Source organism: Erithacus rubecula (genome assembly GCF_903797595.1).
Source record: "Erithacus rubecula genome assembly, chromosome: 9".
NCBI lineage: Eukaryota > Metazoa > Chordata > Aves > Passeriformes > Muscicapidae > Erithacus > Erithacus rubecula.
Window position 1 is genome coordinate 14947280 of NC_136660.1, and position 25050 is coordinate 14972329.

A 25050-nucleotide genomic window follows, 5' to 3' on the forward strand; every position below is an offset into this window, starting at 1 on the left:
ATTGGCTAAGCTGAATTTGGGGCTGAACATTAAGCAAGCATATGAAAAATAATTGGGTAGAAAGTTTTGATTTCTTCTTTCCCTTCACTCCCCTAAATGTATGTTGGAGTTTTTTTTACCTGTTTTCCCTGTTCTATGTATGGAAATAAAACAGGTGCAGATACAGGCAACCTGCAACAAATCTTGCCCAATTTAGCTTCAAGATACCCTTATTCTTCCAGATTTGGATTTCATTCAGTTCTGTGTGTTTGTATCCAGGAAAATTCCTGTAATTTTTCACTTGGTTTATTGGATTGAGTATCTCTTTTCATTATACATTCTTTTCTGTACAGCCAGTGTGGTATGGCCACTTTTTGGGTATCTTGGAAGTTACTACTATGGACTTCAAAGTGCATATAAAGAAAGTTGCTTAAACAGCAGATTTAAATTGAATTATGGGCAGAATTCCATTTTCTTTATTGCAGATGTCTTTACCAGCATATCAGATGTGTTTTATGTGTTATATTTGTGTATAGATTTTTGACTTTATTGATTTTCTCCATTATAAAAATGAACACTGTTAATTCTAGTTTTAAGTATTTCCTTAGTGGGGGTGTGTTGTAATTTAAAATTGCAGATTCATATCATTATAGGCCCTAGGTGAGGGTAAGTGAGGAGCTGCTTATACCTTTTTCCCAATAGCATCTGAGATATTGGAGGAGTGTGCTCTGCAATGTAGAGTGCATGTCATTTGTGTTAAAAGACAGCAATAAAAGCAAGCATAAGGAGCCTGAAGAGGCAACACTGTCCAGGTCAAATATTGACAGTAATATAGGAAAAACATAAAATCGGCAGGCTTCTGGCTTAGTGGTTTGTTTTTTTATATTTTTTAAATTAATTTAATGGAAGAATAAAGTGAGAGAAGGGAATTATCATCTTCCTCTTCAAATTCTGCATAGTAGCTGGCAGCTTCATTGGGGGTCACCATTTAGGCAGAAAACCTTTACTAGCTATTGGTTGACATTAAGTTCATTCCTATGGGATTTGGGCACCCAGGCGTTTCCAGGCTGTCTGGAAATGTAACACGATTGCCTTTCATGAATGTGGTTATTTGTGTGCTGCTTTTTTTAAATGCTGTTCTTCTTAAGATAGCAATGGCTTTGTGAGAGGTGCAGAGGGATAAGGCTTTGCTTTGACTGTGCCAGCCATGGTTTACTAGGACCAGGGAAAGACTAGTACCAAACTAGGTGGTTTTAGTTCCTTTGGGTGCTCTTAATTTGGAATGCTTTGAGGAGGATTAGCCTAAACAAGCCATTAGCAGAATTGTTTAAATTATCTGAATGGGGTGACAGGTTTAAATACAGTGCTTTACTACTCTACCCCAGTAATTCAGAGAATATTCAATGCTATCAACTTAATTACAGCATTGTTGCCAGGAGGCAGTGGCTTTGTGGCAGGACAGAAACTGACAGTCAATCAAGATTTATCTATCTAATACATAAATCATGGTTATTCCTTCTTCAAGACTCTTCTTTGCTCAATAAGGGACAGTCCCAAACAAAGGGTGGGAGTGAAGAGGAAGAGAGAACAGTAGCAATGGAGCTTAACCATCTGAGAAAGCTGCTTCATTCCTACCACCTGATGAGAGCAAAAGCAAATGAAAACTAGGAGAGATCTTTTTGTAATATTTTGGCCATTCCCCCCTTCTTTACAAATTTCTCGAAAAGGCAGTGTGGTTTTAGCTCCTAGGTTGCAGCACTGGGAAGAAGGTGACTGATAGGTTTTTTCCCATTGACCCTGGTTGCAGTTGGTTTGCTTTTTTGCTTGTCTGGTGGCATACAGTTAAGCTGATAGCAGGAGAGAAAAGGGCAGAGGCAAAGACAGCATCACTCCTTTAACACTCCGCTGCCTGCATTGGCCTTTCTGAAAATCAGACTGCTGAAACATTCAGAGTCATGGGCATTTCAGAGCAGCATGGTTGCAAGCAGAGTCATGCTGATGGCAGAGAGAGCCTGGCCACCTGCCCTTCATGCCATGAATAGGTTATAGGGAGGAATCCTTTCCTTTGTGTACAGGGAAGGCAATGCCCCATGAGGACATGCAAGATCTGAAGTAAGATATGGGATGAATGATGAGCTGTACTAAGCTGTTTGCTTTATATTATCAAAGTGATCATAAAACCTTAGAATATACTAAGCTGGAAGGGACCCACAAGTATAATCAAAGTCCAGCTCCTGGCCCTGCACAGGAGAGCCCCAACAATCACACCATGGGGCCTGAGAATGTTAGCCAGACACTTCTTGAACTCTGGCAGCCTGAGTGCTGTGACATTGGTGCTTCTCCTTCATCAGATGCTTCTGTCTTTTTCTTCTGTTGTGGAAAATTTGTTGGTGAATTATGTTGAAGGCAACCCCACATACTAGAGGGAGAGGAGGAATTTAAGAGATCATTTCCAGAAATTTGAAAATTTCACTGCTTTCTCTTATACAAAATACAAGTTCCCTTGAGAGCTTCAATGCATCTCAAAACATTTCCCTTCCTAAACCAATTCTGCTGGATGTATGTGAATGAGTAATAAAGGAACTACCATGGAATCACAGAATGGAAGGGACCTCAAAGATCATATCATTCCAACCCCTCTGCCATGGACAGGGACACTTTCCACTAGACCTGGTTTCTCAGGGCCCCATCCAACTTGGCCTTGAACACTTCCAAGGATGGATCGTCCCCAGCTTCCCTGAGCAACCTCAGAGTTGCAGTCTCACCACTCTCACAGTAAAGAATTTATTCCTACTATCTGATTAAACCTACTCTCAGTTTGAAGCCATTTCCCCTTGTCACTACATGCCCTTGTAAGTAGTCTCTCTCCATGTTTCTTATAGACTTCCTTCAGGTACTGGAAGGACACAATTAGGTCACCCCAAAGCCTTTTCTTTTCCAGGCTGAACAATCCTCAGTTTTTCCTCACAGCAAAGTGCTTCATCCCTCTAATCATCTTGGTCGTCCTCCACCTTTTGGACTTGCTCTATAGGACATTGACCTGTGGGTATTCCTGTGCTGGGTATTCCAGAGCTGGATGCAGTGTTTCAGGTGTAGTCTCAAATATGTTAAGGTAAATGTATTCATGTGTTTTCATGTCCAGTGTCCTTAATTAACTATTTCAAGTATATCCTTGCTGCCTAGTTTCCATTTCTTTCACTTGTTTGGAGATTCTGGCAGTGAATGCAGTTTTCTGTATGGTTCTTTTTCTTGACTATTTGGAGTTTCTGACACTAATATTTTCTGATAATTTTTCCTCGATTTCATTCATACCCAGATACCTTTGTATTTCTTCTCCTTCTCTATGTATATTTTCTTTTTTTGCAGTTTGATTGCTGCAGTCCTTCCACACTCACTTCCTATACCGCTAGAAAACTGACCTTGTCTTTGCTCATCTTTGTGCAGCTTTGGACTGTAAAACTGCACAATTCTCATAAAGTATTTGTTGAAGGGCCTCAGGTGGCCCTGTTTTTTATTCTGAATTCCACTTTTTTCCCACAAATTAAATAAAATTTCCACCATTTGATAAGCAGGACTTTCTATTCTGTTTTTTAATCTTTATTTCTCTATTTCTATATTTTTATATTTTTCTATATTTCTTTCTGTTCTCATATTTCAGTAAATATTTGCATATTTTGACTATATCAAGCTGTATTCTCTTTTCCTCATGTGTGCTTTATCATTATATATTTTCACTGTGCTTCTGATTTGGGCTTTTAAAATTATTAATAGTTTTAAACTAAGGACAGTCATGTTTCTTTGGTGTAATTACTAAGGAGACATAAAAGTAGAACTGTTGTCTAGTGTGACTTGGACTGTTTGCCCAGACTGAGGATAAGATCTTTATGGGAAAGTAGTCCTGCCTGGCTGGGCTCCTGTGTGGATACTATTCTTCTGACTAAGAGAATATTTGATTGGTGTAAATATTAAGGTTTTTATGCTTAAAAATACCAAACACCCTTCTGATTTTCCTGAAAGCTGTTTTATCTTGTAATGATGAAGGGGACTACACACATGCTCTCATACGTGTCCTGGGATTTGCAGACAGCATCTGTTATGCTGAGATTTGGCCTTTATTCTAGAGTAAAAAGTAAAGTTAAACTTCCAGTGTGACTGGTGTTTGAAAAAATAAAACTGTCAGGAATACAAATGTCCCTGCTTATTGAGTCTCTGTACAGTGCACACCCTGACTAGCAGCAGCTCCTGCAGGAGCCTACCTGGCTGGGACACCAGCTCCTGAGCTTTCCCACTCCACTCTTATGGCTGGTAAATTTGCAAGTAAATGCAAACATGGGAAAAGATATGATGCTTCTAGAGTTAATGACATCCTTCCAAAATCACTTAATTGTGTGCTAGGCAGAGTTTCATTTCCATTAGTAAATGCTTTGAAGCCTAGAGATGAAATGTGGGGTTGCCTCTTCTGCTGAGCATTTGGGAGCTGGTATTAAGCAGCTGTTGATAATGGTGATAATACACTTTGTGCTGAGGGCTTTGCAAACATACAAATCTGTTTGCTTCTCAGGGACAACACAGGCATAAGAGTATGTATGGAGGAGGGAGATGGGAAATTGTTAAGTAAACTTTTTGCCACCTCACTTGGCTTTCTGTGGGAATGACAATAGTGTCATCCATTTCATGTTGCTTTAAACCACTCCTTGAACTTGGGGTTCTGTTTACAAATAAATCTTGTAGTGAATCAGATTTGGCCAATTCCAGTCTCATTCTCCTGATAGATTTTTCTGTCTGGTTGATAATATTGCTCTGTTCTTTGTGTTTAATCACTGGCAATTTATCAATTATTGCATTCAGTTTAAATTCCCTGTTACCCCATTCAGCTGGCATTAAATTCTGCCCCTTTCCTACCAGCCTCTGTTGCATTATTTCTTGTTACATCTGTTTTGACATGCCTTAGTGATAAAACTCTGGCATTTCAAAGTGCAGTTTCTTTACCTCGTTGCTGTAACAGTTTTCTGAGTTTCTGTAAGGAGTAGTAAATTGCATTTTTAAAAGCTGAAGACAAAATTATTTGAAAACTGTGTTCCTCTCTATCTCCCCTGCATTTGCTGTCTGCTAAGCCTTTTGGGTTTTTTCAAGTTTGCTGTATTCTGGAAAGTAAAAACAGCTAGATCAGAGTGATACTCTTATCTTGTTCAAATTCAGCACTTTGGTAGTAGTTTACTTCAGAGAGTGCAAGACGTTTATGCAGTGAAAGGGAGAGCCAATCCCTATGGGGAACCTCTGTTAAATGCTAATAGTTGGACGTTGGTGTATCTTCTGCTAACAATTAACTTCCTGATTTGACTGTTTTTTCTCAATGACTCTCACTGGATTGTTCTGTGATTAAAAAAAACAAATTCCTTTAGTTGTCTATTATTTTTACAGTGAAATCAAATGTTCATATCTTCTGTAGTTTAGTTGTTTCATGGTTGCATGTGGCTGTTCTGATGTTTACCCTGGTGTTTTGGGATCTGCAGAGACCAGGCATGAAAGGCTTCTTGTTCTGCCTTCTCAAGCTATTTAGTAAAGGAAGATAAGAATTACAGATAAAAAGAAAAGAGGCAAATTGTGTCCTGTGCTTTTTTTTACTAAACTGCTCTTTATCTAACCAGGAAAAAGGAGAAAGTTTTGCTCTTGTAATTCTGTGAGGAAGGCAGAGAGCTGGGTGTGCTTAGTTGTATTTACAGGCAGAGCAAACGTGGTTCTTGTTTAGTAATTGGCTGTAGAGATATTAAAGATTGTTGGAAACTCAAAGGTCAGACTTTTTGCTGAATCAGGGTCTGTGTGAGCTGGAAGGCTACAGAGGCACCTGCGTATCTGTGGCACGACTAATGCGAAAGAGCTGGTTTCAGAGGCTGTGCAGCAGGTACAGTAGAAGCACAGCAGTGCAGTGTGTGCCCTCCCTCGCTCGGGGTGCTGGCGGCTCTGAGACTCTCCCAGCGAGCTGCTCTGTGCCTGTCTCGCTGTGTACACACACGGCTCCTGCTTGGCTTCACCAGCGCTGCCGTGCCTGTGATCGCCCGCCAGGCAGGGGCGTGGAGGAGGGTGTGACTCCCTCCTTGGGGGTGGTTTGTTTTTGTTTCACAGTATTCTTAATTGTAAAGGCTTTGGGAAATAGACTACACAGACTTTGTCACACCGTTGAAGTTTTACTGAAATGATTGTCTTGTGGCCAAGACAAAAGAAGGTAACATCTTATAGTTTGCTTTGTCGGCTGTTTCAAAGACAACAATAATTAATGAGCAGGTGTGAGAAATCCCATTTGGATTGTGCTGGCATTTCCAGTTCTCTCAGCTCCTACTGAATGTGCTTGTTCTGTGAACTTTCTTTTTTCCTGTGTGATTCTAAATCCAGGTTCCTGGTTTGTTGGTTGGGGGGAATCTCCCCCCCTGCATTTGTCATGTCTGATTTTGCCCCACTCGTGCTCACTCTCGCTCAGCTGAGCTTGCTGCCATACAGCCCTGTCTGGTCATTGCCACCAGGGCTGCTGGCATGGCCTCGGTGTGTCCTCATGCCCTGCTCAGTGCAGTGTAATCATTACCTTGGCTGTGCTGAGCGAAGGTGCTCCTGCTAAGTAAATGTTTACCAACACTGCTGGAGGCAAACCTTAGGGAAGAGAGAGAGGGAAACATTCTTCTAAGTCTTGTTTTGTCTCTTTATTTATTTTAAAACAGAACCTTGTTCCTGAGTGAAGCAACTGATGAGTATTTTCCTTCAACAGACTGTGATCAAAGGTAGGTGCACAATCTTTTGCATTTTTATGGGCTGACATATCCAGATTTGGTGAGGGGAAGACCTCAAGTCCTTCTGAGCAGTCTCATGTCAGAAAAGAGGCAGGGTGTGAGGAGGAGGAGGCGACTAGACTTTTTTACTGCAGTGTGAAGTTGCACTCCTCCTTCATCCCTCTATAGAGAGTTGCAGAGGAAACAATTTCATGTCTCTGGTCTTCAGTTGTAGGGTTGTCAGCATAAAGAGGCAGATTAATTAATTTAGATCAGGAAGGAATTTCTGTAGCAGTTCTGGGACTGCAATACTGTGAAAGGATTGGGTGGTTGCTTATTGCTAAATATTACTTTTTTTAGATGGAGTTACTACTTTTATACCTTCTGGGCAAAATTTAGGGCAATGTTGTTCATTATCCATTAACTCTGCCTTTGAAAAGAAATGGGAAGGATGTGGGCTAAAAAGCTTTTAAAGTTTCAGATTTTGCGTTTCACAGAATCTCTGACCTGTACATAACAGCTGTAAGATGCCTTTGGGAATAAGTATTTATGTTGCTCCCATCATACTGGGACTGCATTCATGACTTATACCCACAGGAAATATCATAAATGTAATTAAAAATTAAAAATAGAAATACTGGATTGGTCAAAATTCTGTGCTGAAGGAAAGGAGTCCTACTTTTTTGTCCCCCTCGTTTCTGTCTGGTTGAATAGTGGGGGAAGGTTATTCTTGTGGAGTTTTACTATATATGTTTGAATACTGCACTCTAATATAGCAAAAAAAAAAAAACAAAACCCACCAAACCAAAAACCACTGTTCTGCCAAGATGCATGATGGAAAACTTGCAGAGATTCAGCCTCCTGTAATATTTCTAATTTCCAGGTGCCAATATATTACTAAAGTGTTAATCCTGGCTTAGGAGAGGAAGTTCATACAATCAGTGCAGTGGAAAGAGGGATGATGTGGTCCAGTGAAAGGTTCTTAGACTTTTTTTCTTTGAAAGAACAGAGATTAGTTCTGTATGTGTAGTGAACAAATCTGGTAAAAATTCCTTTTCATGCCTTAAAGAGTGCTGTATGGGTTTCTCAGATTGCTTTGTATGAATAGACCACTACGGCTTCAAGTGTGCAGCAAGTCAGGGCAGAGAAGGGAGGATGGAGCAGCTCATGGCTTGGGCAAATAGCCTGGGTTTATAGGAAGGAGATGGCAGGAGCTGGTGCTTGGTGCTGGGTTCAGTATACAGTAGCTGAGATGGTGAGGAAAGGTGGAAATGCTGAAACAAGGACTTTGGGCTCTTTGAGCCCTACACATGCTGCAATTCTAAATTCCTTTGTTTGTTAACCAGAAGCTGAACTTTACCCTAATTTTCCTGCAAAGGCTCTGATACTGTTGGCCAAATGAAAGATTTCTTCTAGGGCTGATTTCCATGCAGCTCACGCTTTCTTTTGGCAGCCACTCACACTGCAGCTTTGTGCTTTTTCACAACCTCAACCCCAACCCTGAGTTTTCTAGAGACACGTAGACAAGAGTCTTTAGACCTTGGTTAGATAAAAGGATTTTGGAGAAGAGGTATAACCTATGAAACTGATGTGACCATGTTATCATAGCTCATTCCAATGTGATTGGAATACTTTATCTTGTCTCCTGTAAACTTTTATCAGGTGACATTTTCAGACAGACTATAGTAAAGGAACCAAAATAACTTGAAATTTGTGATACATGTTTTTATACTTGGTACATTCCTATGAAGTGTAAAGTGATAAAAGAAGCTGCAGCTAATTCTTCAAACTCAAGATTTTAAAAATAATCAATTACATAAACATTTGAGATGGAGTAGAATGAGTGTAGTGACCACATTAGCATTCTATTCAGCTTGAATTGTGGTGTACTTCCAGAGACATTTGGTGTCATTTTCACATGTGAAATTGATATATATATATATAAAATAAGTGAAAGAGTCAAAATATTAATGGAAAGCTTCACGTGTTCTACTAGTGTCAATGTGGCATCATGGCTAGAAGAGCAAAGGGAGAGCAATGTTTTACTTCAGGTACAGCCACAGTGAATTGCTACTGCACCACTGATTTCATTGACACAAAGGGTAGAAAATGGGGAAAGACAGCAAAAATGTAGAAATTATAGGAGATGGAAAGGGGTCCATGCAATTAGAATATACAGGTAGTCTATGCAGAATCCATTTCACTCTACATTAAGGCATAGTTACTGGAAAATTTGCGTTATTATTATTAATTTAACAGTGGAATTTAGGCTTTCCTTGTGCTAATACATGATTAGTTCATCCTTAGCAATACCTACTTATTGCTTAAGACTAATGTCTTAATGTTTCCTGCCTATGCCAGCAATATCCCACAGTTAAATTACAGAGTCCCAAAACTCCTGTAGCTTACTTTTCAAAAAATCTTTATTTTTCCAAAAGCCTTTATTTTCCTTTGAGTTATGTCAGTTCTGTTCAGTTGTAGCAGAAATAGTGGGGCAAATAACTTCTTTTATCTTCTATTATATTTTCACTTTTTCTGGTTCCTAACTGTGTTTATTCAGTTAGTTGGTTCTAATGAGGCTTTGTCTGCCAGGTGTTCCTTTGTAGTCACCAGTTCTTCATCTCTGTGTCTGGAGCAGGTTACAGTAAGCCAGTTTCTCTGAAACCTATGGAATTGACCTAATATTATCAAATGGTGTCTCTTCATTACATTGTGTCACATTTATACACTGGGGATGAATTTTAGTGCTTGGACAGGATTTGGTTTTAACCATTTTAATTAGCTCATTGGTCTGAAGTTTAAGAACTGGCACATTCATGGTGGATTTTTGCCAGTTACAGTTTGTCATTTTTAAGGATTGGCTGTTGCTGAAGATGAGCCTGTTGAGTATTAAGTTGAATACAAAAATGAATTAACTGTCTGAAACTGTAGGCACTATGAATTGTAAAAACCAGCAACCTGCATAGCAACACCCACTAACCTCAGTATCCTTTCCTCCATGTAAGCATACTTTGTCCCCAAGTGGGCTTTGAAGATCTGTGAGATAAGAAATGTGAGCACAGCTGAACAGAGACAAAAAAAATAATTACAAAGCAGAAGGGCATGACTTAGGGTGCTTTGTGGGGGCATGTTCCTCCCTTCTGGATGTATCATCTGTTTGTCAATTGAATGGCTTTGCTATGACCCTTTTCACCCCATTCATCATGCATTTTAAATGAATACCATGGCTGGGAAATGCTGTGTTCAATACATGAAGAGCTTTTCCCCTCCCTTAACATGGAAGACGAAAAGCAGCACATTATGGTTAGGTTTTCTTCTATAAATCCAGACCCATATTCTTCCTTTCTTTCACCTTCTACAAAATGATTCATGTGCTTAATATATTCAAAACTCTGTTAGTTCCCAGATTATATTTCCTGTATCTGTATTAAAGTTGTTGGTCCAAGGCACACACCAAACTGCCAAGGTCTGTCTGAAGGCCATGCTTAAAGGCTTCAGAAATCAACTTAGGTTTTGATTATGGGCAACTTGGAGGGCTTCCCAGAAAAGACCTGTACAGTTGACAGTTACAAGAGATGAATATTGTTTCCATTGATTTTTTAAATCTGTTCCTGCAGCCACTATGCACCAGCCTCTTGTGAGGGTACAGCAGGAGCAGGATGCAGAGGCAAGTCCGAAGGCAAGGGTGACCCCAGTGCAGGGTGCCAGCTCTGATGGGCACAGTTCACAGGGTCTGAGCATGGCAGGCAGAGCTGGGTCCTGGTGACAGGGTTTGTTGACACTCCCAGGCAGGATGGAGCAATGAGGTTCCATCCAGGAGTTTAAGTTAGGGTTGGAGACAAAGCAGCAGTGTAGGTCCAAAGGCCAGCCAGGAGACAGGGCCAAAGAAAGAGCTGGGTACAAGCTACACCATATTACTGAGGGATCTTTCCAGAAGAAGAGCTTTCTACAGCCTAAGTCAATCCAGGAGATGAAGCCAGGGCAGGGCTGCAGACAGATAAACCTGTGGCAAAGTTCAGGCAGAGGGCAGGGGCCAGCCCAGCCTTAAATTGGGGTGCAGAGGGGATGCATGGAGGATCCACTTGAGAGCAGTCCATGTCACCAGAGGCTGATGGTGCCCTCAGGGACTGATACCTTCAGTTCCTCCATGGATGAAAGGCTGCTTGCTGCCATCTCACACAAATTTAAGTGATATAGCTGGTACCAATAACAGCCTCTGTTTCACTGAAGAGAAAGAAAAGGGTTTTCACTCACATGTTTCTTCTGGCTTCAGAAATGGTTGTTTCCCTGGATAGGCACTTCATTCCAACTGGAATGGTGGATAGTGGTTCACTTGTCTCCTGCTGTCAGAGACTGAGGTGTGTTTTTAGGATAAAAACCGTTTACTGCTTGTTTGTTTTGCTTTGCTTTGTTTCCCCTCTTCATTCCAACATCAACTACAACCAGAGTGGCAAGAAGGACCTTTACGAGAACCATTCTTGTTTTCTATTTCAGTGCCAGGACAAAAAAAAAAAAATAAAAAAAAAAAAGGATAACAAAGACATTGTTGTCTTTGAATTTCAGGTAGGGTAGACTTCACTAGTGACCATGTGAACATGCAAGCCAGCTAGAAATTTACCAAAATATGAGTTGATTGAAGCTGAAGAGATTCTGCCTACCCAGGTCTGCAAAGTCAATCTCCTTTCTCAGCCCAATCCTAGCCTCTATTCTGGCAATATTCACATGGCTTGTTAAGGCAATAAGCCCCTGTTGGGTTTAATTGTAGTCCTTGTCCTTTGGGGTGGATCTCTGATATCCTCAGTTAAAGAGGAAATTCAGGAGAGGAAACTGTTCTGCTGTTAACAAGCAGATACTGGCTGGGTTAAATGCATCCTTAGATCTCCTGTCCCTTCCACAGTTGCTGAAGTGAGTGAGAAGTTTTAACTTCTCCCTTGGTGATCCCTAGAAAATCAGACTTGTGCCCAAGCATCTTTCTTAAAAGAGCTAAGGTGATATGTATACTGTATTTGGGTGAGGAAGGATGGAGGAACTCAAAAGAAATAAACTTCTTTTCAGCTGGTAAGTGCAGTATTTAAGCACCTCAATATTAATCTTATCTTTACTGGTATTTTTTTCAAGGAAGTTTACCCACAAATAATTTGATCTTCGCTAGCTTTGGTGAGAATTTCAATTACTGCTACATTGTATCCTGTGTGTTGTCCCCAGCTGTAAATAGGGTAAATTGAGTTGGTGAGATGGTGGCCAGAGCCCTGGGGAATGGGATCTGTGGACAGGGTAGACTGGGGATAGGGAAGGTGTGTGTGAGACTGAAGAACTTGGGTGAGTAATTCTGATTTGGCACATTACCATAAACCATTCTGGATTTGTTATGTGTTTCTGTTTGGAGGTTAAGAATTGTTCCTGGATAGCACTATCAATGCTATTGTGCCATGTTGACTTACAAATAAGGCTTGATCACAAAAAAAAATTTCAAATAATGTAAACTAAACCATTTAGGCCTTGACTGTTTCTCAAGTGTAATCAGTGTAAAAAGCATCATAAATCTGAGGCATTTTGAAAAACACGTAACACAAAAACATATCCTTTCAGCATGGCAAGGAATTAAAAATATGTTCTATCCAATTGTTCAGAGTCTTCATGAAAATTCAAGTGAACATTGCAGTATAGCTCAATAAATGAGAGGCATCAGAGAGGATTATCAAGTGTCTTGCTTTATGAAGTTGGGATTTCAGTATGTCTGTTAGCAGATTTGCTTGGACAGTGGGATTTTGCTGTTTTTTAATTTATTGTTTCAAGACTGGGTTATTTGCAAACAAAGGCCACTTAGTTGAAACATATTTACCTTGGTATCATGTACTCTTAAGCTACTGATACAAAACACAGCAAGAGGTTTGGGTTTTACCAACACCTTAGAAATCATGCCATTACACAGTATGGCCCTGCTGAGGAGGACATACTGCTAATACTGTTAACGTTTTTGTAAAAAACATGATTCTTTCTTAAGGTGTGGGGCCTCTGAAAGACACCTTTCTTTCTCTCAGTTGTTGGTTTTGATTTTGGCATGCATTTTCCAGATTATGGGTATTAGAAGTAGAGGAAAGATACTGGCTGGGCAGGCAAAATTTCAGCCATTGACAAAAGAGAGATGCTTGTCTGAATCATGACTAGATATTTTGAGTTTGTTTTCATTTTTCTGGGCATTACCCTCACAAAAATTACTTTTGAAATTTGTTTTTATTCACAGATCTAAAAACAAATTACAGACACCTTTACAGTGAATCAAAAGTTCTGAGGATTGGCTTGGTTTTCTTGGTTTTCCTGGACCCCTCAGAAATAGTCTGCTGATTCTGGTGGAGACCCTCTGCACTGGTGTTGTATAATTCTGCAGTTGTGCCTCTGCTGTCACTATGTGATTTAAATCCATTGAGCAGCTCATAAAGCTCATGCAGTAGTGTCAGATAGGCCTTGTTGTATGTCACAGCCAGCACAGGGCATGTTATTGAAAGATCTAAGGGGTTATCCCAATGACTGGGAAGCTGCCTGGGAAGGGGAGACTGTCCTTAAATTGAGCAGAAGTAGAGACTGTTTGTTAACTGGTAGCAATATCCATCATTATGCCCCTTTATTTCCAGGGCTCTTTGAAAACAATCACCACAAACTGATGCTGTGCAGAGCTACATTATTGTGTTATGGCAGGATAATTAGGACTGAACTGTTTAGAAAAATGCCACTGAAATCTCACCATAACTACCTACTAGCATGAGGGCATAGTTAATGTACTTGCTCCTAAATGGTGCTTAACATCATTTGGGCTGAATTATTCCTCTGCTTGCCTTTGATCTGGAGGACACTGTGGAATAGTTGTGAGAGTTGGTGGGGCATGGGAAAGGGCAGGGGGTTTGGTTAAGGAGGATGAAGAAGAGGAAATCTAGCCTTTGAGAGAAATACTGAAGTTGTGACTTTAGGCAGTGAGCAAAAGTTAGTTGTCTTCATACATATGAAGCAGTAGTAATTCTTCTTTCTAGTATTTTCTAAATGAATAGATTTGAAAATATTACCAGCAAGTGTTTAGTAAGCCTGAATCTCTATAGAACACTGGAGACTGGAGCAAGATATATTAAGTGTATGATGGAAACCCATAATGAAAATCATGGCTATTCTAAAAATTGGTTCTTTGTTGTGTGGAGTCAGAATTTTCTGTTGTCTTTCTGATTAGTGGAGTATCAAGCGATTTCCAACATCTGCTGTTTGCATACTGCAGCTAGAGTGGAAAGGGTTTGTTTACTGGCATAGATGGGAGCTGGAAGCTAAAACATGTAATGGTTTTGGGTTACGATTCTATGAAATTTTTTGTCAGCAACATCCATCTGCAGCTCACAAAGAGGCTCGCAGATTTGCAGTGCTGCACTGGAGCATGGCACGTATGTGAGAAGATTTTTTTTTTTTTAATGAGGCAAAATAGAGAATTGTCTCCTCTCTTAGATGTGGAAACATTTTTCAAAGGTGCTCAACTTCCATTTAACTTTCACTGATTGATTAGGACAGCAGCTCTAGTTTTATGTGTGTAATCCTTATCCCTCAGCACCTCGTCTTTTCTTTGCTGCTTAGCAATAAATATCTTTGTGTCTGTGTGCTTTTCTTTCTGAAAGACTTACGTGCTTTTTTCAGTTTTCATATTAAATAAATGAATGAAGAATTTGTGCCCTTTTTGTAATATAAGGTATTGTTTTTGTAATATATCTTCTAGGATTAAAACACTGAGCAAGTTGTGCCATTATAGGACAGAAATAATACATAATTGTGGCCCTATTCAGAATGAGTTTTATTGTTAATTCTAAAGGAAAGTAATTTACTCTTAATAAACATTTTTAAACATTTTCTACTGTCACAGGGATTTTTTTCTGTCCTGTCAAAGCAATGAGGCAGTAGGAAATACCTTTGAGGCAGACCTTAGAGCTGGACAGTCTACAAAAGCAGGTTAAATCATAGTAGGTAAACCCAAGAGCCTGGTACTTGACCCTTCTTCCTGATTTTAGTTTTTAGTTTGGTATTGTCAGGATAAAATTTTAAGGAGGTGCTTTTTTCACTTTATAACAGAGATGGCACCTGATGAATCAGTGGGATTCAGGCCTCTCCCGGTGCTCTCTAATACCCTGTAACATTCCAGCGCATTAAGCTCTCCCTGCCTTGCTACAGAAGTGTTTGCTGTGCACTGTCAGCTCCTGTTAAAAGAACTCCTCTAGAGATGTGTGCTAGTGTGTCATCCTGTGTCTGAAATCCCTCTACTCCCAGACCCTGACTGGGAAAGGATACAACTTTGAGCATTCCTGGGGCATTGCATCTTTGAAGATGAGGGTATGCTGCTGTGGTCAGAAGTGCCTCATTCCTGGCTGTCTCTGCTTCTCTACAACACTGTTTTCTGTTGTTTTGAAGCAGAGAGCCCCTCTTCTGCCAGGCTTTCAGGAGCTTAGCTCCTGCCCCACCCCCCAACCATTGCTACCAAAAATGCTTACATAGGGATACAGCATAATCCGAGATTTATGTATTTGTACTTTCAACATGTTAATTTTTTATTAGTGGCGCACAAGAAGGTGATTTTTCTTTGTCCCTCAGTAGATTTATTCCAGTCTCCAGATTCCAATAATAGTGTCTGAATATACATAGTTGATTTGCTCCCTGCACCGCCCCAAATGAGATCAGTTCCCTGAGTGAAGCTGCAAACCACATTAGGGCAAGAGAAGCAATTTACTGCTGCTGAATAGATTTTCTGAGTGTAGTTTCCCTCCTCTTGTCAGCTTGTCAGTCTAGAGGCATCCATAAACCCGTGACAGCTTCAGAAGATGAACTCTGGCAGCAGGCTGTCAGGGTGCCAGGCATGCTGCCGTGGGCTCCCTTTTTCCTCTCCCCCTTGCCTGCCTGCTTGCTCTCCCTTTGCCTGCCAGCCTCTCTCTTCTCTCCCTCCTCTTCCCCCACTCGCTCCCCACCTCTCTCTACCTTACTGATGTGGGTTTAGGTGCTGTTCTTGGTGCTGGTCCCTTTTCGGTTTCCTCCTTGACCCTCATGCCCCCAGAACAAAAGGAGAGCTGGCTGCCCATGTGCAGCACCTGCCTGTGCAGCCGGGGTGTGCAGGGAGGAAGTGAGCGCTCTGCATCCTCGGCTGCCTGCGCCAGCAGAGAGCTTGTTCAGTCACTTCGCTGTGACTGCCTTTGAACTGCTGCCAGATCCCATTGTCTGCCGTGCAAATGGAGTTCAGCACCCTGCCCTACCGTGATTAGAAGCACTGTGTGTAAGAGGAGGAGGGAATGGAGCAGTTCCCACCCTGGAGCATCCCGAATCTGCCGTGTGCCATGTTAAGCTGATCACTGGAGTGTGCTTTCCCTAGCACTGGACCATGCCTTCCTTTGCACACCGTCTTCCTGACTTTCCTCTCATTGTTCCTGAGATTTCAGAGTGTGACATGGAAGCTTTTCAGAGAGGAGCTGCAAGGCAAGATAGTTTCTGGGGGAAGGGAACTGTGCTTTTGGACTGTTTATGTGGGACTGTGCTTTGCCCACCACCTACCTGCAGTTGCAGTATGGTACAGCAGCTACTCTTTAATGATTATGCTCAGCACTAATGTGCTCTTTTTAATAGCATGAATTTATTTGCATTTTTCCACTTGCCTCTACTTAAAATTACAGCCTCCTTAGGTTCACAAATGACATGGAGAGATTTTGGCAACACTGAGTGAAGGGAAGGCAGCCACTGCTACTAATGGTTTATCCATCTACCAACTGTGCAGCCCAGCTGCCCTTCTCCAGAAAGGCCAGCTCACTGTTATGATTTTTGTGAAGACCAGCTCTCAGGCTTTCTTGCCTTCCATTTTGGCTCCATTCCTTTCCTTGGGTTGCTGGCTGTCTGACCCCTTTGGATAGAGTAACAGCATATAAGGATTTCACTTTAAAAGGTAGGAATTTGAATATTTGTGCCTATCTTCACTATTCTTTGTCTAAGTGCTACCTAGGTTGCTACAAGACAACAGTGTTTTCTTCCATGCCTTGCTGTTTGACTGCTTGTTAAGCAGTCATTATCTGCAAGGACAATGCTCTGAGGGGAGGATGCAGGAGCTGCTATTCAGTGACTGTATTAGGCAGTGCACTAAGTGGAGTTGGCAGGGCTTGTATCTCATACTGATATGCCTGCTATAGTTCTTTGCTCATTAAGCTCTTTGCTAGTTCCTTCTCTCTTGCCTCCTCCTGCTCTCCTTTTCCCTCCCCACAGAATGTCACTGCATCTAACCTTGCTGCTGAGTTAAATTCAGGTTCAGAAATGTTCTGGAGGAGGATGAAATCTGGCCTGTGATGAACTGGTGGCTCATTAATGCACTTGAGTAGCACAGGGAAGGTGGTTGTAGCTGCACATGCCTTTGCCTAGGCTCTGGTCATGATACACCATAAATAAATACTCCTTGAACCTTCATTGTCACTTCATGTCTTGGGTACCACACTGGTAGATGAAGAGATATCAGAAATATTGGTAATTGATGAAATTACTGTGAAGATCAGAGCTATTACAGAGAACATTTCAAAAAATCAGATGATGCTTTATATGTTTCCTGAGGACTAAACCACAATTGCTGGCGCTTTGTCACACAGCAATCTAAATTATCATTTGCATCTCAAGAGCAAAGCTAGTTCTGCTTAGTTAATATTTAGCAAGATGAAAGCTTAGAAATGGAAATTTTTATAGATATTATTTTTCCTTTCACCACATACTAGTAAATGATCGTCTTTCGGTTAAGTGTGTTTGATTTCCATTTTTTTTAGCGTCTTGGGAAAAAAGATTCACTCAGAACATTGAGGGTTTTTCTGGTCATTTAGAAATTTCTTGATCCTGGAGCTGACATGTAGATGCCATTCTCCTGGTCAAGGCACATTAAACAGAATTTGGGTATTTGAAAATATTCTTTCATTAGCCAGTCATGTTCCTGTCACTTTTACAGATTCTGAAATTTGACCGGACACTGCAGATGTAGAAAGCAAGAGCATGGCCTGGAGTATAGACTTGAGACTTTTTACAAGGCTTCTTTTCTTAATGGCCTTTGGTTTTTCATCTTAAAGTAACAAATATAAGTTAGGTAGTTAACAGGCATTGTAAGCAGCAGTGTAGATGTAGCTCTTGCAATCCAAAACCTGCCTTGTGAAATATGGCTATATGGAAGAGGAGACACAGTTTTCAATACCTTCTCTGTCCTTCTACCTCACTGCCCAAATTCAGCTCATAAAGGATCAGGAAGGGTGATGATCTCTGTTTAAGTGATGTCATATGTTTCAGGTTAGCAAAAATAGCAGTGACTTTTTTTTCTATACTGTTTTAGGATGTGGCCTTTCTGTGAGGCATCCAGTTCAAGAATCCCAAAGATAGAAAGAAATGGTATACTTTGATAGGACTGCTTAACCAAAAGAGAGCCACAGAATCCTGTTGAAGGGTGGTTTGCTGCTAACTCCAAAAATCTTGGATCTTACTTCACTGCTGGAATTGTCAGACAGCCTCCCGTGTGGCTTTTCAGCTTTTATGATTGGAAGGAAATTGCTAAACAGTACAAATGCTCTTCCAATATAAACACTTGAAATGCTGTATTAACTGTTCACCTTAGATGAAATCTAACAGGAAGTTGTTAACCCTGCTGCTGTCCTTCACTGTGAAAGAACCATGTTAGGCACAGTAAAATGCTGCAGTGTGGTAGAGATGTTTCAGGAGTGCAGCAGCCTTTTGCCTCAAGGTACAGTTAAGCTCTCATTGCAAGGCCCCTGTTCAGCCTGCTGTTACCACTGAGTATATATAGACATGTCCCTGTTGTTGTATCTCCTTTCCCATGCCTGGACCTTGCTGAATTTTTCTTCCAGCAGGGTGAAGTGCCACTTGTAGAGCAGAACTGGACAGGAGCAGGTATTAGAGCAGTTATCACTCTGTGGGATGCCTGTTTTCTTGTGCTTCATGATGGAGTCACCCAGTGCAGTAAAAGCATTCAGTTGTGTTTGAAAGCTGGGAACTCTGGCTTATTCTCTGCAACACTCTAAAGAAGGTGATGGTTTCAATAACCTTGTTTCAAAAGAGACAATTGATAGTGCTCATTTGTAAAAAATGTTGTTGGGTTGCTGGAAAATAGGAGGAGGAAGATGTAAAGAAGGAAGGTCTGCAGACTAAGCCTGCTTGCACACATTATGATGAGCCCAGGCATGAAGTGAAACGAAAACTATGAGCTCTTCAGTATCTAATGCTCCCTTAGGGCAATAACAAACTCTCTATAGAGTCAGCAAGCCCAGCCCAGGGGCTTGTGGAGAGGCAGCACACATTGTTCTCAGAATATGGCTGGTGCTGGAATATTTCACAGCAAGTATGAAGCCATCTTTAATGCAAAATATTTCTCAAAGGAATTTGGTTTTGTAGCTTGCTATTTGAAAAGGTGCTTTCAGTCAATGTGATGCCTTCTACCAAACAAAAGGCTGTGAAGTTAGATATCATATGAACATAGTACAGTCTTGCTTTTTCATATCCCTTATACAAGCTGAAATTATGCAGAGACCCTCTTTTTGGAACTGAAAAAACCCCAAATCAAGAGGTGTGCTTCTATCTCCTTTAGTGTTTCTGCTTTAGGAGCTTTTCAGCCTTTTTGTGGTGCTTAGTGGCCACTGTGTATTGTGTGCTTCATTCCAGGATAAGTAAATAATTTTTATATTGAAAATTCAAATGCAGAATATATTTGTGTAAAGGCCAGAGGGTCTTCCTGGGGTGAGGGATAGGCAACGTGAGAGAGCTCAGAACACAATCCTCCAGTGTCTCCCACTGATAGGTTGTTTAGTTTATATTTCTCTAAGGTCCAGGAATAAGGTGTTACTTCTGAGGTGGAAGCATTTGTGTCATTGATTCAGCCTGCAGATGTTATATCAGTTGGTGAACTACTCTGTTTATCATCATGGAGGGCAGTGGAACTCCCCCTATATCTCCTCTTTATTTGTATTCTTAGCATTTGCAGAGTCCAAGGTGATTCTTCATATAAGCAGTTTGACCTAAAATAAACTCTCTGTCTTCCCCCTTTTCAATAAATTAAATGTCACTGCCAGTAGTTTAACCTCCGAGGTGGCTCTTGTTGAATGAGTGTGATTCCTGTTTTGATGCAAATAGCAGCAGTGAAGGAAGAAAAATATATGAGAGCCTGGAAAGTGCAGTGGAGGGAAAGAGAAATTTCACCCCTTCCATGGAGTGGCCTTTATGTTGTCAGCAAACCAAGCTGAATTACAGTCCTTCTGCTAATTGAGAACTGATGGAGAATTTTTGACTGTCACATCTGGTTCTCTGGAGTGTTGGCAGCAGAGCAGCAAGTGGTGGCAATCCCATCCTTATCACTGCTTTGAAGTTTGTGTTCTACCCAGGTAACACCAGGATACCAGTTCATTCTGATACATTCACAAAGTGCTGTAGAGGCATTGATGCTCAGCACCTTTGTGTAATGTGATTCCCATTTTCCGGATGGAGTTCCGGAACATGTAACCACATCAAGGTAAAGTGGAGTAAAGGACTGAAGTCAGCCTTACCCTTGGATTCCCTGGCTTTTAGGATGATGTCTGGCTCCCTCCCAGAGAGTACATGAAGAACTCTCACTGTCTCAAAGATTCTTTGAACCCATTTCTGCTGCTTGTGGACCAGTGCACAAAGAAGTTTAAGATTTTAATGTCCCACCCTGTCTCATCTCCTGTGATAATGCTGCTTGTCCTTTTGTTCTTCTAACCCTGCAGGAACAGAAAGATGGAAACCAAACAGGGCATTGAGGTTACCCTGGTAGCTCCTGAACACAGAATCCCCGCCTCGCTCATCTGTGGAGTCATCCTCTCTGAATGCTTTGGGAAACTGGCATTTGGGTGAGAGGACAGAATTGAGTCCTCAGTTTATGTGTGCAGGAATTAGTTAGAAAACGCTCAGTCACCCTGTCTGAACTCTGGAGGAGCTGAGTGAGGGTAGCAGAAAACTTGGTAACCCTTATACACACCCTGTGGCTCCGCTGCCCAGGGCCAGCCTGACTGAGCACAGGGACACCAGGGCTGGAAAACAAGGGCTGTGTCCCTGGCTTTCTTGAGGCTGAAATGACCAAGGCATCTGTCAAACTGCCACCTTGTGTGCTGAGGAAGAGAATGATGTCCATGTCTGCTCTCCTGACTGGGGTGGAGCAATACTGCTGAATTTGCACCCTTGTCCATGCCCCTCTGAGCTGAGAGGGAGGTCAGGCAGCAGAGCCAGCAGCTGGCAAGCAGAGGAGGCTGGGTTGAATCCAGTGGCAGGCAGCTGCCTCACAATGCTGCCTGGTTGTGTCAACTAAATTGGTTGGAAAAATACAGGCAGGCAGTGGGGAATACAGCAAAAATAAACATGAAACCACAGGGGCAGGATCCTTGCTATAGGTACCAAGATGTCAGCAGGTCCTCTGAATGTGCTTTCTGTTAACACTTGCAATCACTGATATTCTGCAAGTCACTTAGCACTTCACGGGAGAGTGGGGACAAAGTCAAAGCATTTCAAATTACTGCAGAAACACTAACCCAGATTCATAATGAAGACTGAATTTTGCAGGCTTCATTTCTTTGTTGTATAAGAAAACAGCATCTTCCTAAAAATCTGTAATCATTATATTTCAGCTACCAAATTAGTTATGTGAGAGTTAAGTAGACCAAATCATTAGAGTTAAAATTAAATTCTGTGTTTAGTTTCTAAAATTAATGTCTAGAATTTTAGAATATGTTTATCATTATGTATTTTTAGTAACATAGCTCTTCAAAGTTGCTGTCTAGCTAAAAATTATTTCATTCTTGTGTTTTGCCTGCAATAAAGAAGGTAGGAAGCTTCAGAGTTGGGATCCAGCCTGCCTTTGCTCTCTCATTTGTAGCACTGTAGGAAAAAGAGGGGAAAACATTGTCTAGAAGTGTAGTGTTAATCTAATCTGAGGCTATGAGAAAGCATTAATTATTTAGTTACAATGTTGCTGCAAAGTCGAGTTTGAATTACTTGAATGCTAAATGCAGTTGTTTCTCTCCCATCACATCCATGCACAAGATACAGTGTTAAGTGATCTGAAAACTATGAAGTATCTGTTACTTCAGTGAGATCAGTTAGCACATTTGAATTTGGGGTTTCAACATTAATGATGAAATTTCAGCATTTATAATGCTTCTTGGGATTATTCTTTGATATTCTTTGATTCTAGCTAATCTAAACTGTCAGCTAGCTAATACCACTTTTGTCTGTGTGTGGGACACAGTTCTCAATTGAAAGGGCAGAAGGTACTGTAGGAATGTAGTTGAGGCAACTTTACAGCCTTAATGTAGCTCTGGCCTTCCATTGCTCCAGAACACTTTGCTCTGGGCACAGGAAAGGGATGAATGCAGTGAGTACAGTAAGCATTGTTAGATTTTTACAACCAAACCAATAGTGCCTTTAGTCAGGATACGGATGCAATCATGTTGCAGTGTGTCTGGAATATTGCGTGACATTGTGAATTTCAGAGGTCCAGACTGTTTGAGCCCTCCTCTGTCAGCATTAAATACATAAACTGTGAGCATGCTGGCCTGTTCCTGGTGGAATTCATCTTTCAAGATGAGTTGCTAAGCCTTTTAGACCATGCTTTTTTTGGTTATTAGAGAACCTATGTTTTTTAAATGTAGGCAAGCTAGACCTAACATCCTAGGAAAATTCTGGCTTTGGGCACTACATTTCTGCTTCTGCCTCCTTAAGCAATGTGAGCTGTCATTTTCTCTTACTCCCCTCTGACTGGCTGTGTGCTCCTCCATTTATCTCTTCCTCCTACTCTCTGCTTTGCATTTCGTTTCATGCTGCCTCCTATTCCTGGAACAGTCTCCCAGTCTCTGCTGCCAAATCCTCCCTCCCTTTCTCTGCTCTTGTGAACCCATTTCTTCCAGCAATCATTCCCAACTTGTTTACTTGACTAATTGTCCCTCTTCTGCAGCCTTCCTTTCTTATAAAATCTGCTGTTCTGGGTCATGTTTCTTAACGTGAGATAGTACATATGGCAAGATAAAGGAGTGTATTTGCCACTGTTTTGTTGAGCACTGTTTGCATTAGACCTTCATATAATGTTAGTGTGATAAATTCCCCTTCTCTTTTGAGTGCAGAATTTTTTCAAAGAGTTACTGTTTTCTGTATGCTGTTAAAGAGCAGCCACATTTTATCTTAAACTAGTTGCTAGATTGTGGAAAATCAGTGTCTGTATTACAGCAAGTGCCATCAGCTAGCCTGTCTGTACAGGCAAAGCTCAGTTGTGTTGATCAGCCTGCATAATTTAAAGTAGAGAGCCCAGGGCTGTGGGCAGATCTGGTGGTGCTCAGCAGCACCCCTGTCATTGCACACTACAGTGCTAATTGTGCTGCCATGGCTGTTCCCTAGCAGGGGCAGGCACTACATGGATCTCCTTACTGGTTCTGAACCATTTTGTGTCTCTTTCTTTGTGGAACAAGTCCTTCCACAAGAACAAGCACAAGGCCCACCATATTAGTAGAAATATATGTTGGTAAGTGATTATGTTGTTATATGCAAGTAGGAGATCAAGCATTTTGTGCAATGCATTTTACAGGCTGAATACCCTGTACCAGCCTAGACCAAAAGAACTTTGTTCTCTGTGCTACTGAAGACTTCACCAGACAGGCAGATGCATATTTCTACTTGGAGAGAATTTTGCTTTTCTGGCAATTCTCTTCTTTTTATTCCAACTGAGATAAGGCAATTGGATCACTGTTTTTTAAAAAAATTATTGAGATTTCCTGTTTTCAGTTCACTTATTTGAACTAAGCTGAAGATTTATTAAGAAAGCCAAAAAATCCCTGAAAACAATCATGTTGTGTTAAATTGTTTCATAATCAACAGTTTTCTGAATGCTTTTTTCTTAAGTCTTGTTTCTGATAGCATTTGTCCTTGTCTCTTACTGCTACATGTGCAACAGAAATATTTTCATAATTGTTTTATCCTGTAAATACCTATAAAAGCTTGCAAAATGGTACAGATTAACTCCATTATTTTGACTTGAAGGTTAAGCATGTTTTTCATTATCAGAAGCTATAAGTGAATTTAATATTAAATTTCTTCACAGAAAAAATTTAACACATGGACAGTTTCCATGCTAATTATAAAAAATTAGTCCAGATTTCAGTAATTGATTGCATTTCATTGGGCATTTTACTACAATCTGTAAATTTGGAGCAAGAGTCCTGAAGATAGCAGAATTAGTCTCCAAAATTGGGCACCTTGCAGTTTTCAATACCCAGATCAGTTTTACTTCAACTGCAGTCCAAAACAGAGATCTATATTTTGCTCAAAACTCTTGAGCTTTCCTGACAAAACTTCAGTTTTATTAGAGGATAGATTTGATTGCAAATATGGCAACTTTTTTCCTGAGTTGTCCTGGGTACTCTTAATTAGGATGTTAATGAGGTCCTGGACTTAATTCTGCATGAATGAATATTTTAAAGGTGCAGTGCTTTATAGCAGAAAAAATCCTACTCGTAAACAGTTGACTAATTAAAAATGTAAGAATATTGCACCCACTTTAGTAATTAAGTCTAGAAAATGGGAGAAAGACTAAAAACTAGTGGCATGTAATTACAGTACAGTTTAAAATTAATATGTTTGAGATGCATGTCTTTTCAAAGGAGTTTCATTTCTGTGAGTTGATTATCTAAAAACAAGGTAGAAACAAGGGGAAACAGAATGTACAGGGTTGAAATTACTGTTGTCTGTGCAAGCATGGCATAGTGTAAGGTGTGGAAATAAATGCACACTGCCTGGGATTTTGTAACAATTGCAAACACAGATGGTTTGAGAGAAAATTAAATAATTCCACCTACACGAAGACAGGGAAGTCTAACAATAGTCACAACTTTGTGTCACCCTGTTTCTCTAGCAGTCTCTGTCCTCCTGTCACCAGCATATCCTTTGTCTATGGAAAAGTAACAGTGTGTGGAGCTGCTGTGGGGTCCATCAAGGCCATGAGGACTGCATGGCTGGAGCTGCCTCACCCCACTGTGCAGGGAGGGGCCCTCCATCCACCCTCTGGCACAGGCAGCATCCTCAGCAGCAGCACCCAAAGAGCACAAGCACAGAGGCAGCCAGTGATGGGGACCAGGTTCAGCCTGGAGCCCAGGCACCAGGTGAGTGCACAATGGTCAGTCAGGTCAGCAAGGCAGAACGTGCTTGTGTTTGTGAGCTCAGTGCAGCTCACAGCTGGGGAGGTGGAGCCTGCTCAGGGCATTCAGAGGCTCTTGGTGGGTGCAGT

The 25050-nt window shown here is 41.0% G+C and overlaps 1 protein-coding gene across 9 annotated transcripts in view; it reads left to right on the forward strand.

Annotated features, from left to right (window-relative positions):
• NDST2 (N-deacetylase and N-sulfotransferase 2) overlaps positions 1-25050 on the forward strand; it is a 130626-nt gene that overhangs the window by 72827 nt on the left and 32749 nt on the right. For 5 of the 9 annotated variants that reach the window (XM_079313190.1, XM_079313193.1, XM_079313191.1 and 2 more), the window contains one exon: positions 6690-6749. The exons of 3 other annotated variants lie outside the window; for them this stretch is intronic. The gene's annotated coding sequence lies outside the window, so the exon portion shown is untranslated. Of the gene's footprint in view, positions 1-6143; positions 6203-6689; positions 6750-25050 lie in introns of those variants that run through there. One more of the 9 variants, XM_079313195.1, reaches the window with a different exon arrangement.